The 13,084-nt window shown below is 44.9% G+C and overlaps 1 pseudogene; it reads left to right on the forward strand.

Annotated features, from left to right (window-relative positions):
- Positions 1–755: 755 nt before the first annotated feature.
- On the forward strand, positions 756–4,291 carry LOC119362130 (annotated as a pseudogene).
- The last annotated feature ends 8,793 nt before the right edge of the window (positions 4,292–13,084 follow it).

Below are 13,084 nucleotides of genomic sequence, written 5' to 3' on the forward strand. Positions count from 1 at the left end.
GGTGCTTTTTCAAGTTTTGTTAGGGTAGACAGCGACGGCTTCTTGAAGATGGAATAAGGTTCTCCCTGCCTAGCCCCCGTCTCGGTGGTGCGTCTAGTATCGTTGGAGGGCGTGTGAAGGTGTGTCTCCGGCGGACCTTGCGGGATTTGGTTGGTGGTTGTCTATGGTGGATCTGCACGGATCCGTTCTTTGTTCGTCTTTGTTCTAGTGTCCTTAGGTTGGATCCTTCCGATCTAAGCTTCTCTTCATCAGCGGCGGTGGTTGTTCTGACGGTCCTATCGGCCTTAACGCGACTACTTCCCGACTGTCTACTACAACAAGTTGTGTCCGGCTTTGGCAAGGGAGGAGTGATGAAGGTGGTGCGCCTTCAGCTCACTTCAGTGCTTGTAGTCGTCGCTAGGTGGTCTATAAATCTGAATGTTTTATTATTTTTAATGTTCGTTGTACTCACATGATTGAAAATGAATAGATTGGAAGGTTCTCGAAAAAAAATAATGGGACGGCTATATTACAGTCTAAATTAGTGGGATGATCTTAATTTATTTATATCCAATAATATAGTGAAAAATAAAATCTCTTCACGATATATAAGATATTTTCTTAACACCGGTGGTTCTGGATCCAGCGTACAAGCCATCGAAAGAGACGGCGGCAATAGTGCGACGAGGACAACTCGTTCATTATGCCACCAGCCCAACACAGAGCTTGATTAGCTATCAACACCACCACGCTTAGCCATCACAGCGGAACGCCATTCTCAGCGTGAGTCCGTGACACCGTCGCACGCACACAACAAGGTCAGCCATGGACAAGAAGAGGGTGGCCATCGTCGGCGCCGGCCTGAGTGGCCTGGCGGCGTGCAAGCACCTGCTGGAGCGCGGCTGCCGGCCGACCGTCTTCGAGGCGGACACCGTCCTCGGCCGCGTGTGGGCGCACGCACCAGAGTGCACCAGGCTCCAGACGCCACGGCCCATGTTCCAGTACTCCGACTTCCCGTGGCCGGAGTCTGTCACGGAGGTGTTCCCGGACCACCGCCAGGTCGCCGACTACCTCGACGCCTACGCACGCCACTTCGGCGTGCTCGACTGCATCAGGTTCGGCCGCAGGGTGGTCGGGATGGAGTATGTGGGCGTCGGCGAGGAGGAGGTGGCGGCGTGGGAGGACTGGGCTGGGTGCGGCGAGGCGTTTGGTTCCGGCGACGGCGAGTGGCAGCTCACGGTGGCCGACGTCGACGGTCTCATGGAGGTAAGGGCCCAACCAGTTTGCACATACTTCCAAGGTACGTATATACTGTGTGTGCCCCTGCTTACACGGCACCATTGGTGCGCTCAGAACAGCACACTGCACTGTCGGATGTCGGTGATATTGATCCGTTTGCCTTTATTTGATGATGATAATATGCTGCACCTACTAATTTGATTTCTCGGCACATGAACGTCACACTCACACATGGAGGTGCCACCTACTCCCCAAAAAATGGCATGTGACCACTGGATGTGAATAAATCAACATCTACTTTTCTGATCTTCTGACTTCAAGTGATACTCCATGTACTCCCTCCGTCCGGAAATACTTGTCATCAAAATGGATTAAAATAGATGTATCTATAACTAAAATACATCTAGATAATCCATTTCAATGACAAGTATTTCCGGACGGAGAGTACTAGTAACCTCTCATCTTTGAAGTTCTAGATTGAAGCTTGGGTGACCACTAGCCTTCAGAATCTCAGGGAAAAAACTAGGAGCAGGAATCAAAGATTTTTGTTTACTAGTTACTATAGGGCAACAGCCCTACAGTCCTGTATTCTAGATTTTTTTTCCAGGCTTGTTTAAATCCGCTCCCACCGGTAGTCGAACCCAGGATTTGGGGTGCTACTGAGGTCACTGCAACCACGAATTCCTAGCTAGTAAGGGAATAATAGCAAAGTACGGTTCCATGAATTATTACTGTACCAACACTCCTCTACCATCAACACATAACCGGCATCTCAAAAAAAATCACCCGGCACCGATCATATGCATGCTTGCACGTTGAGAGAAATGAGTTAGCGAGGACCACCTATTTAGTTATGTAGGATGTCCAGCTTTTACAATCGAACAACACGACAAACACCCAGATACAATCGATGGTAATCCTACGATCAGACTATACCCTGGAAGCGAAGGAGTCAACTAAACTATCAGACCATGTTTTTATTGTACACATGCAACATAACTTTAGAAGTGCGAAAATTTTACTCTCCAAGATGTTTCTACATAGGTACCATAACATCAGTATTTCTATGAAAACACGCTACACCAAGAAAATTAAAATCAGGGAATATATGTGCACCATTTTCCAAATGTAATGCGTATAGATTGGCTAAGGGACAAGCAATTTTAATACTCCCTTCGATCCTTGTTACTTGTCGCTCAAAGGGATTTATCTAGCAGTATTTTAGTGCTAGATACATCCATTTGAGCGACAAGTAATATGGATTGGAGAGAGTAGTATTTTGTTAACTCGGAGTATATTTTTCTAGACTTAACCTTCCAGGTAAATGAAACAATGTTCATAAATCAAATTGTCTGTGCAATTCTATTTGCCTTCTTTTCAGGTACACAAGGCAGACTTTGTGATCCTTTGTATTGGGAGGTTCAGTGGTGTGCCCAACATACCTACATTTCCAGTTGGCAAAGGCCCAGAAGTGTTTGACGGGAAAGTGATCCACTCCATGGAGTACTCGAAAATGGGAGGCAAAAATGCTAGAGATATGATCAAGGACAAGCATGTGACTGTTATTGGCTACCTGAGATCAGCAGTAGACATTGCAAATGAGTGTGCCAACGTCAATGGTATGTAGACGATGCCACTTTCTTACAATATGATTATCTCCTTTCCTCTTGCATGAAGGTTGATATATCAAACTTAATTAGTGTTAAACCTAAGTGTTACAATATGTAGACGATTTCTGCTTTATTAAATGTGTCATTGTCTACCTTGGTTATAAAGTCTTGGGTTACATAGTTGCCTCAATAAAACAAAAATAGAAATGCTATGATTTTATTACTAATTGTTTATTTATTTTTTAGGTAACGAAAAACCATGCACGATGGTAGTACGAACAAAGAGTTGGAATATACCAGACTACTATGCTTGGGGCGTCCACATTTCAAATTTCTATCTCACCCGTTTCGCCGAACTACTTATTCACAAGCCTGGTGAAGGCTTTCTCCTCAACATGTTGGCTACTGTCTTGACTCCACTGGTAGGGCTACATGTTATAATTTTTGTATTAAATTCTAATTGAACTTGTTTAAATGGTTTTGTTTTAGATTAAACCGATACATGCATGTGTTTTCCTTGTTTGTGTTGAGTAGAGGTTGATTTTTTCGAAGTTTGTTGAGAGCTACTACTCAATTGCAATGAGGAAGCATGACATGGTGCCTGACCATAGCTTTTTTGAGGGATTAGTGGCATGTGTAGCTGCCATTGCACCAAAGGATCATTACAAGAATCTGGAGGAAGGTAGCATCGTTCTTAAGAAGTCAAAACATTCAGCTTTTGTGAAGAAGGTGTGCATTTTGAAGGTGAATGTACTCCAGTAAAGAGTGACATTGTTATCTTCGGAACCGGATTCAACGGTGATCAAAAGATCAAGGACATGTTCACATCAGAATACTTTCGGAGCATAGTCGTTGGCTCAACATCAACGACCGTGCCACTTTATAGGTAATCACCTCGCTATATATGCACAATATTTATGTAGTTTGAACGTCTTGATTTTGAAGAGTACACTAATCCCTTATTTTAGGGAGTGCATCCATCCAAAGATTCCACAGCTCGCGGTCATCGGCTATTCCGAGAGCTTGACAAATATCTATACAACAGAGCTTATGTCCAAGTGGATATCACATTTTATGGATGGTGGTTTCAGATTGCCAAGTGTCAGAGAAATGCAGAGGGATGTCCTTGAATGGGAGAAGTTCATGAAGCGCTACTCTCGAGACTATTTCCGTAGGTCATGTGTTGGAATTGTTCATATATGGTACAATGATCAACTATGCCAGGACATGGGATGCAACCCAAGAAGGAAGAAGGGTTTTTTCTCTGAATTATTTGAGCCTTATGGTCCTTGTGATTATGTTAATCTTCACCCCAAGTAATAGTAGATCACATGTTTGCACACAATAAGTTTTCTACCAGATCCCTCATGTACACACATGTATAAGTTGTCTACCAGATCCCTCGTTGTTTACATACTTGCATGGTTACTTGTTATAATATTGTATGGTATTGTGCCAGGACATGTTCCTAGACATTAATTGTAGTCGGGTTGGTGGTTTGTTTGGTCCACTAATCTAGTGTAGTAATATCCAATGTCAAGGAAGAAATGAAACCATAGGCACAATTATACCATATAGTCATGCCTCTTAGAAATCCCTTATTGAAAGTATACTATATATGTAGAATTATATATAATGTTAGCTTATATTTTCTATTACTAATCCCTAGCTAATTGCACGTACGTATCTACGAAACAGTAATAACAATACATATGTAAGATTTGAGTGACTGGAAATTTACTCACCTCAAAAAGATACAAAAGTATATAAACAAAGACTATGTCATCGTTTGAAATAGTGTTAGTCTCTTTATCCTTTGGTGGGATATATACTTACATTATTTTTTAGCAAAGACCACACACAACAATTCAAACTTGACTAGTGAAATAGAATAACAAAATTGTGATAGACTATAACCTCATGACATATTGCCTTATATATCCCAAATTTCACTAAGATGGTCAAATGTGGGGCCTCCGTACACATCCATCGTGGGTACCATCCGGTCGCGAATGAAGTCCAGCCGCACATAGAGGAAAGCCCACACTACCCTCCCGACACCGCCCAAGACTGTCGGACCAAGCCTAGCAGGCACCATCGCTGACGGAAGAGCGCCGCCAAAACCACGCCACCACCTCCACCGGCCAGGCCCACTATGGCAGAGGCGGCCACCCGCAGCCCGCGCCGCCTGGAGAGAACCCGTCGCCACCACCTCAGGTGTGGAAAAACACTGCACTGCATGTCACATCACCACCGCACCTACACGCCAATGATGTCTACTATGCAATTTTATTCTTGTAGACACATGTTGGACCTCCAAGCATAGAGTTTTGTAGGACAGTAGCAATTTTCCCTCAAGTGGATGACCTAAGGTTTATCAATCCATAGGAGGTGTAGGATGAAGATGGTCTCTCTCAAACAACCCTGCAACAAATAATAAAAAGTCTCTTGTGTCCCCAACACACCAAATACAATGGGAAATTGTATAGGTGCACTAGTTTGGCGAAGAGATGGTGATATGAGTGTAATATTGATAGTAGATATTGATTTTTGTAGTGCGAACAATAAAAAACAGCAAGGTAGCAAGTAACAAAAGTGAGCACAAACGGTATTGCAATGATGGAAAACAAGGCCTAGGGTCCGTACTTTCGCTAGTGCAATCTCTCAATAGTGCTAATATAATTGGATCACATAACCACCCCTCTATGTGCGCTGAAGAATCACTCCAAAGTTCCTATCTAGCGGAGAACATAGGAAGAAATTGTTGGTGGGGTACGAAACCACCTCAAAGCTATTCTTTCCGTTCGATCTATTCAAGAGTTCGTACTAAAATAACACAAAGCTATTTTTTTCGTTCGATCTATCCTAGAGTTCGTACTGGAATAACACAAGGTTATCTTTTCCGATCGATCTTTCAGGAGTTCGTACTAAGATAACACAAAGTTATCCTTCCCGATCGATCTATCAAGAGTTCGTACTAAGATAACACCAAAACATATTCAGATTTGTAATACTCAATCCAACACAAAGAACCTCTAAGAGTGCCCCAAGATTTCTACCGGAGAAACAAAGACAAGAACGTGCATCAACCCTTATGCATAGATTACCCCAATGTCACTGCGAGAATCCGCGAGTTGAGTGCCAAAACATATATCAAGTGAATCAATACGATACCCCATTGTCACCACGAGTATTCAATTGCAAGACATATATCAAGTGTTCACAAATCCATAAAAATATTCAATCCAAAGAGATCCCAAAGGGGAACTCAATTCATCACAAGATAGAGAGGGGAAAACACCATATGATCCGACTATATTAACAAAGCCCGTGATACATTAAGATTGTGCATCTCAAGAACATGAGAGAGAGAGAGAGGTTAAACACATAGCTACTGGTACAAACCCTCAGCCCTGAGGGTGACTACTCCCTCCTCATCGTGGTGGCCGCCGGGATGATGAAGATGGCCACCGGAGATGATTCCCCCCTTCGGCAGGGTGCCGGAACAGGGTCTAGATTGGATCTTGTGGATACAGAGGCCTTGCGGCGGCGGAACTTCTGATCTAGGGTAACCCCGAAGAGTTTCAGAATATTTGGGAATTTATAGTGCAAAGAGGGGTTGTGCCCACCTCGGTGGCCTCCTGCACCCCCTCTTTGCACTATAAATTCCCAAATATTCTGAGCCCTGGTGGGTTGTGCCCCCATCGGGGCACCCCCCAGGTGCAGCTTCAGCCCATTGGGTGTCTTCTGACCCATAAAAAATCTCTAAAAAATTTCGCGGTGTTTGGACTTCGTTTGATATTGATTTCCTGTGATGTAAAAAACAAGCAAAAAACAGCAACTGGCACTAGGCACTTGGTCAATAGGTTAGTCCCAAAAATGATATAAAGTTGTCATAAAATGATTGTAAAACACCCAAGAATGATAAAATAACAACATGAATACTTCATAAATTATAGATACGTTGGAGACGTATCAGCAAACGACGTTGTGGTACCTAGGGCCAATGCCATGCCTTGGCCCGGGGCCGTCGGGCCGCACCGACCCCACACACAAAGGGACGAAGAGGCCCCGCCACCGTCGGGCTTCGCTCGACCGCACCTTCTGGTGGAAGCAAGGGAGGAGGAGGAGAAGCCCAGCAGTGATGATGTAGGGTTAGCTCCCAGTCACTATGATGGGTAACGTAGGAGGGGCGGTTCTGGTTAATGTTGCGGCATAGACTGCCGGTCAATCAACGCATGTTTTCCCCTTGATTTAAAATGACACTCCCCAATCCCCTTGATTTAAAATGACACTTCCCAATCCCCTTGATTAAAAATGACACTTCCCAAAGCCAAATCTTTGATTGGATATTTTTCAAAAGATGGCATGTATGCCCAATCATGCATCAATGGCAGCTATATTAAAGTTCAAGGACACAAGATAGGTAAGAAGTAATAAGAGGGCGTGAGATAATGGAAGAGGTCACTGTCCCAGCCTCTGCAGCAGCTCTATAAACTACAGAGTGTGCTAGTATGTGAAAACCTAGAGAGAGCAGCAAGGTAGTACATTTCTAGTGATGCATAGTTTCAAATTAAACCAAGCTTTATGAGATATATGGATAGGTCATATTCGCTTTACATGCTAGCAATGGAAACACCTCAAATTTTAAAGAATACACCAACAGGGGAGGAACCCCGTGGCATTGTTTGAAGAGAGAATGTGAGACACATAATTCGACCTAAGAGAGATCGAACTCAGGTCGTCTGGGCGAAACCACAGCGCCACCACCACTGGGCTATGAGCCCGTCCACGGAAGACCTTAAATTTTGCATGCAAGAATAGGGATGCCTTAATTTTTTATCTCCATCATATATGTTAGCAAGCTAGCTAGGCTTGGGAGGCAATAGGGAACTAAGGCATGCAATCATAGGCTGCTTGTCCGGTTCTGGGCATTCAACCACGCAAGGTCTTTCAACACGATTGAAATCTCAATGCCGTGGTTAATTATTGTCACTCAAAAAGTCTCATCTTTAGAAGTAAAGTGTAGACATCAAGACCTAGAAAGAGTACCATATAGAAAAATACGGTGCGCCGGCGTTGCGAGGACCCCTGCCAATGGCAGTTCAAGGATGGGGATGCATGGCGTATTGACATATTTTCTCTCAGTCGGCGGATGCGGGGAAGAGAAGCTGGACATCATGCTCCTCCCCTTGCTCGACGGGGTTGGAATGAACGAAAAATTTGATAGCCCCAACACCTGGCTGCTGCAGCCCATCTGTCCTGCTCACCATGTCCTTGTCATCCGGTCATCCGGCGCCCAGCTTGAAGATTAGGGTCCATGCTTGTATGTGATCCGTTCCTTTAGAATCTGATCCAGCTTTGTGGGTTTGGATCTGGATAGCCCATTAATTTTAAGCTTTGGGTAGGAAGATACAAATATTGATGCGAAATTGGTTACTCCTAGTACACTTCGTCTTTAATTCTTTTTGCAGGAGATTCTACACAGGTGTAGTTCTGTCTGATGCAAGTGCATAATCAATCTTCTTGCCATGAAAAAACCGCACTCCCAGATGTAAACTTTGAATGGCTCATAGTGTTGTGATGGTGCCATCTGAAAATCAATCTAAAAATGAACAATGTTACTTGTATGAGAAAATAGATTGTGGTTCTTGTATTTATGTAATCATTATGTCATCGTAGTCTTTAACAATCATGATTTGTTTTCCAATATCTATTAGGAATTTTGAAGTATTGAATTCTTATTAAAAAAACAACGTGCCGTTTGGAACAAAGGAATGGCTTACCAAGATTCCTATGGAATGAGGCAATTCCAATGGAATTTTGGAGGAAAACAAACACGATGTCTTACCTTATGTTTTCTCCATTTGTTTCTACATTTCCTGAGTTTTTCCTACCAGGTATCCAAAATGACCATGTTGGAGTATTCAAGTGTTTTAGATTCCAGGAGAAATTTAGATTACATGACATCTCGGTCATGTGTTTTTCCTACTACTACATTTTAAGTTCTTGTGTTCCAAACGGGATCTATAGCTAGAAGAACAGACGTTCTAATGGAACTATTGATATGACAAGTAATATATAACAGCCTAAACCCTTAGCACGATACTCGGACACAAGTAACATGATGTTACACATGTTGAATATTGTAGAAACAATGCCGACCAATCAACATTGTCCTCCCCTTGATCTGAATTGACACTTCCAAGTGCCAAATCTTCAATTGCACCTTTTTCAAAGAAAGAATATATATGCCAGGCATGCATGAATGAGAGCTATTATAAAGTTCAAGGACATAAGATAGGGAAGAAGTAATTGGAGTGTTGTGAGATAATGGAAGAGATCACTCTCCAGGCTTCTGCACCCACCAACGCGTGCCTCATGCTCATGGCCCTCTATAAATCAAGGATTATGTGCTAGTATTTGAAAACTAGAGCAACTAGCACACATTATGTGCTAGTATATGACCTAGAAACCTCCTCAAGCTTGGTTTAATTCGAAGCTATGAATCACTAGAAATGAAAAACGTGTGCTTTTTTTTCCGTGAAAAAAAGCACACATTTTTCATTTCTAGTGATTCATAGCTTCGAATTAAACCAAGCTTGAGGAGGTTTCTAGGTCATATTTGCTTCCACGCTGGCAATGTCAAATTTGCAATTAATGCCTGGATTTTCTCTACGAGAATAGAATCACCTTAGTTTGTGTTCTCCACGTATATGTTAGAGCAAGATGGCTAGGCTTGTGAGGCAACGGGGAAACTAAGGCACACAAACATTGTCATATTGTCTGTCATAATGTACAATACTCCACGAGGAATCATCTGAAAAAGTGTTTTCAGATACCCTCTATTGTTTTGGGTTGACAAGCTCGTAGGTATGTTGATTATTCCAGAAAAAGTATGTTTAGAGCATCTCTAGCAGATCCCGTAAAAGGCCCGAAACTATAAAATAACCGCAGCCTTATGGTTTTGGGCGAAAAAATGTCCACTGCGCAAAATAGCCGGTCCTATAAAAATTTATGCCACTCCCCTTAAAACCAACCTATTTCCCAAGATATGGAGTTTTAGAGGCAAAATTTTCAGCTCCCAAAATACCCAAAAAAAAACGTTGGCGGGAAGGAAGTTTCACGTCAACCGCCACCGTTGCCAGCTCTCGATTCCCGTCGTCCCCACCGCCGCCGACCAGCCGGCCGATGTACCCCGCCTTTCCTCGCCTCATCCTAGATGGCCATCGCGCCCCTCGAGCTTTCGGGTGGCCGTGGTAGCTCCGCCATGGATGCGGGCTCGAGGTCGCCGCTGGGGCCCGATGGCCATTGGTTGGCGGAAGCGTTCACTGCTGGGGGTGGCTGTTTGTGTGGGTGATTTGGGAAAGAAGATGACCATGGAAAAAAAAAGAGAAAGTGAAAGATCGAGGATGTCGCCTAGAGGGGGGGGTGAATAGGCGCTTTAAAATAATTACGGTTTAGACTTGAACAAATGCGGAATAAATCTAGCGGTTAATATGTCAAGCACAAAACCTACAACAACTAGGCTCACCTATGTGCACCAACAAGTTATGCTAAACAAGATAAGCAACTATGTGATAGCAAGATATATGACAAAATACAATATGGCTATCACAAAGTAAAGTGCATAAGTAAAGGGCTCGGGTAAGAGATAACCGAGGCACGCGGAGACGATGATGTATCCCGAAGTTCACACCCTTGCGGATGCTAATCTCTGTTTGGAGCGGTGTGGAGGCACAATGCTCCCCAAGAAGCCACTAGGGCCACCGTAATCTCCTCACGCCCTCGCACAATGCAAGATGCCGTGATTCCACTAAGGGACCCTTGAGGGCAGTCACCGAACCCGTACAAATGGCAACCCTTGGGGGCGGTCACCGAACCCGTACACTTTGGCAACCCTTGGGGGCGGTCACTGGAACCCGTCAAATTGCTCGGGGCGATCTCCACAACCTAATTGGAGACCCCGACGCTTGCCCGGAGCTTTACACCACAATGATTGAGCTCCGAACACCACCAACCGTCTAGGGCGCCCAAGCACCGAAGAGGAACAAGCTCAAGGGCACCAAGCACCCAAGAGTAATAAGCTTCTCAACTTGTAACTTCCACGTATCACCGTGGAGAACTCAAACCAATGCACCAAATGCAATGGCAAGGGCACACGGAGTGCCCAAGTCCTTCTCTCCCAAATCCCACCGAAGCAACTAATGCTAGGGAGGAAAATGAGAGGAAGAACAAGAAGGAGAACACCAAGAACTCCAAGATCTAGATCCAAAGGGTTCCCCTCACATAGAGGAGAAAGTGATTGGTGGAAATGTAGATCTAGATCTCCTGTCTCTTTTCCCCCAAAAACTAGCAAGAATCCATGGAGGGATTGAGAGATAGCAAGCTTGGAGAAGGTCAACAATGGGGGGAGAACACGAGCTCAAAGGATGAGGTCCATTGGGGAAGAAGACCCCCTTTTATAGGAGGGGGGAAAACCAACCGTTACCCCCTACCAGTTCCGCAGAGAGCGGTACTACCGCTAGGCCAGCGGTACTACCGCTTAACATCCTAAGCGGTACTGCCGCTCCTCCTCGCGGTACTACCGCTCCAGAGCGGTACTAGCGCCACTCCTGCCGCGGCTGGTACCGGAAAGTCCGACACGAAAAACGAGCCCTTGAATCGAGGCGGCACTAGCACGAAAACGCAGCGGTACTACGGCTGGGGCTACAAGCGGTACTACCGCTGTGGAGCGGTACTGCCGCTTATAGCATCCAAGTGGTACTACTGCTCCGGCCTGCGGTACTATCGCTCAGACCAGAGCAGGGAGAAAAACAGAATTGCCATAACTTCTTCATATGAGCTCCGAATTGAGCAAACTCAAACTTGTTGGGTACAAGACAACGAGTAGCATCAAAACAGTGAAGAACCAACATAACCTCCAACATCGAAAACATCATAGAAGATGCATGTGAACTCCGTTTTCGATGAACTAGAGCTTGTCATGAAGCAGGGGAGGTATGCCTAACAGAGAAGAATAGAGGGGGTGAATAGGCACTTTAAAATAATTACGGTTTAGGCTTGAACAAATGCGGAATAAACCTAGCGATTAATTTGTCAAGCACAAAACCTAAAGCAACTAGGCTTAGCTATGTGCACCAACAACTTATGCTAAGCAAGATAAACAACTATGTGATAGCAAGATATATAACATGAAACACTATGGCTATCACAAAGTAAAGTGCATAAGTAAAGGGCTCGGGTAAGAGATAACCGAGACACGCAGAGACGACAATGTATCCCGAAGTTCACACCCTTGCGGATGCTATCCGTTTGGAGCGGTGTGGAGGCACAATGCTCCCCAAGAATCCACTAGGGCCACCGTAATCTCCTCACGCCCTCGCACAATGCAAGATGCCGTGATTCCACTAAGGGACCCTTGAGGATGGTCACCGAACCCGTACAAATGGCAACCCTTGGGGAGGTCACCGAACCCGTACACTTTGGCAACCCTTGGGGGCGGTCACCGGTACCTGTCAAATTGCTCGGGGTAATCTCCACAACCTAGTTGGAGACCCCGACGCTTGCCCGGAGCTTTACACCATAATGATTGAGCTCCGAACACCACCAACCGTCTAGGACGCCCAACCACCCAAGAGTAATAAGCTTCTCAACTTGAAACTTCCACGTATCACTGTGAAGAACTCAAACTAATGCACCAAATGCAATGGCAAGGGCACACGGAGTGCCCAAGTACTTCACTCTCAAATCCCACCAAAGCAACAACAGCTATGGAGAAAAAAGAGAGGAAGAACAAGGAGAAAAACAAGAACTCCAAGATCTAGATGCAAGGGATTCCCCTCACATAGAGGAGAAAGTGATTGGTGGAAATGTGGATCTAGATCTCCTCTCTCCCCCCCCCCCAAAATAAACTAGCAAAAATCCATGGAGGGATTGAGAGATAGCAAGCTCGAAGAAGGTCAACAATGGGGGAAGAACACGAGCTAAAGGGATAAGGTCCAATGGGGAAGAAGACCCCCTTTTATAGGTGGGCAAAAATCCAACAGTTATCCCCATTCTCAGCCCGCAGCGGGCGGTACTACCGCTCAAGGGAGCGGTACTACCACTGGCGGCAACTGTACTACCGCTCGGCGCAGCCTTACTACCGCTGGGACCTCGCACTGCACCTAAGGGGGAAGGAACAGAGACGAGGGCCATTGAGCGGCACTAGTAGCGGTAGTAGGGGAGGTACTACTGCTTACAAGCGATACTAC

This window comes from Triticum dicoccoides, chromosome 2B, assembly GCF_002162155.2.
Source record: "Triticum dicoccoides isolate Atlit2015 ecotype Zavitan chromosome 2B, WEW_v2.0, whole genome shotgun sequence".
NCBI lineage: Eukaryota > Viridiplantae > Streptophyta > Magnoliopsida > Poales > Poaceae > Triticum > Triticum dicoccoides.